The sequence below is a fragment of the Petaurus breviceps genome, unplaced genomic scaffold, assembly GCF_028583685.1.
Source record: "Petaurus breviceps papuanus isolate PSGF00001 unplaced genomic scaffold, PetGlider_PUasm1.0 556, whole genome shotgun sequence".
NCBI classification, from domain to species: Eukaryota; Metazoa; Chordata; class Mammalia; order Diprotodontia; family Petauridae; genus Petaurus; species Petaurus breviceps.
In genome coordinates, this window is record NW_027186374.1 from 4,423,316 (window position 1) to 4,425,723 (window position 2,408).

The window sequence follows — 2,408 nt, forward strand, 5'->3', positions numbered from 1 at the left end:
TGTGTTGAGGGTCACACAAGTATCCAGACCTTTCAATCCAGAGGTCCTACTGATAAAAATGGACCCCAAAGAGGTCAAAGAGAGAAGGAAAGGCCCCATATACACCAAACCATTTATGCTAGTACATTCTGAGGTAGCAGGAATAACATAACAACAAACAGACATTTCTAAGGCACTCGTCGAGTCCCAAGTGCTTCACAAATATTATCTCATAACAGCCCGGGGAGGTAGCGCATTATTAACCCCCATTTACCAATAAGGAAACTGAGTGAGATGGAGGTCCAGAGACCTGCCCAGGATTTGGACTCCTGTCTTCCTGACTCCAGGCTGGCTCTGCCAGCAAGCTGCCTCAGGTAAAAAATGAGAAACAAAGTAGTCTCCCATCAGTTAAGGAATGGGTAGACAATTCGAGGTACATGAATAATCGTTACCATGGCCCCCAGGTGGCAGAGAGGCTAAGATCCTGGCATCAGGAAGGCCATTTTAAATCTTTCCTCAGAAGCTTGGTTGCTGTGTGAACCTGGGCAAAGTCACTAGGTCTCCTTCAACTTCAATCTCCTCAATTTTAGAATGGGGTGAGAATATCACCTCCCTCCCCAAGGGCAGGGACTGTCTTTGGTCTTTTTTCTTGTATCCCAAGTACTTAGCACAGTGACTGGTACAGAGGAAGACCTTAAGAAATGTTTGTTGACTGACTGACTGGTTACCTCAGTCAGGTACCTGACTTACTGACTGACTGGCTCTGTGTGGGGAACACATGAGACAATCTCTTTGAAGCACCCTAATAAGAAATAAAGAGCATGAGGAATACAGAGGAAGCTAGGAAGACCATCAGATGACCTGGTGAGGAAAGCAGAACCAGGAAAATAATATGCACAATGATTAGAATGGTGTCACTGGAGAAGACAAAAACCCCAGCCTGCCTGAATGCCATGCTATTCTAATGACTGGCTATGGCTCCAAAGAATATTTGAAAAACCCCTGTCTCTCTTCTTTGCAGAGGTTGGGGACTGTGGCTACAGAATACTTCATATACTGTCTAACTGATGTATTGATTAGTTTTGTTAAAAAGCCTTTTTCCCCTCTTTTATTCTTTGTTAGGAGGGAAGGTTCTCTGAGCAGGGGATCAGGGAGTGATCTTGGACAAAAGATGATGTAAAAACAAAAACTCAATTAAAAGGTATTCAAAAAGAATGAGATCCAGTCATTCCAAGGGCTCTCCCAGCTTGGTGTAGGAGGGCCTAACTGCTTGCTTTCCCTGGTGCCAGCTTTATTCATTGGAGGAAAGTTAGTGGCATCTGGGATCCCTCCCTACAAATTTCAGGCTGACGTCATGGAATATCTGTGCAGAAGAGTCCCTCCCACTCCCTCACCCCCACCTCTCTGTCACACGGCAGAAGTGAATAGGATTGGGGAAGAGGAACTGGGGATGGTTAGGACATGATCTTCCCTGGGGGAATAGACAGTTCAGTTCATTAAACATGTATTAGGCAGCATCTACATGTAAGGCCTCCTAGCCAGGGCGAGGGATGCAAAGATGAAATGAGACACGAGTCCTCCCCTCTAGGAGCTTACGGTCTAATAGGGTGATAAGTCATGCACACAAGATCAGTCCCACAGACTGGAATCAAGTGCAAGGGAGAGGTCCCAGGTGGTCTGGAAAATTGTGAAGGAGGGATCCCAGCTAGCCCGAGGCATTGGGGAGACTTTCTGGGGAAGTCGCAGCAGCTCTCCTGGGAAACACAGGCAAGAGGCTAAGTGACTTATCCAGGATCAAGTAACAGATAAGTGTCTGAGGTGGGATTTGAATGCAGGTCTACCTGGCTCCAGCCCCAGTGCTCTGTCCATGGTGCTACACTCCACAACTTGGCCGGCTGTGTGAACCTGAGTATCGGCAAGTTTCTTCAACTGTCAGAGCCCCCCAGACATAAGACAGGACTGATAGCAGCACCTGCCACTGCAGCATGGTTGTGAGGACCCCAGAAGGCAACGTGTGCGAAATGTTTTGTGAACCTGAGAGTAACACACAGGCTCATCAGGTCACAGATTCAGAGCCAGAAGGCAACCCACCCACCTTACAGATGCTGCTCCAGCCACACGGGCTGTAAGTGCCAAAGCCAGGATCTGAAATCGGGGTTTGGCTTTAATCTCGTGCTCTACATACACACGAGCTTTTCTTATCCTGTTTTACAGAGAAAAAACTTAAGAGTCAGATGGATGAAGTAACTTACCCAGCAGTGTCTAAAACAGGATTCAAACCCAAGTCTTCCTGACTTCAGGGCCATTCCTCTATTATCTTATGCTACCTGTTATTTCATGAGGTCATAGTGAGAGCCAAACGTGTCCTGGAAGCTTTTAAAGCATGTGTGTGTGTGTGTGTGTGTGTGTGTGTGTGTGTGTGTGTGTGT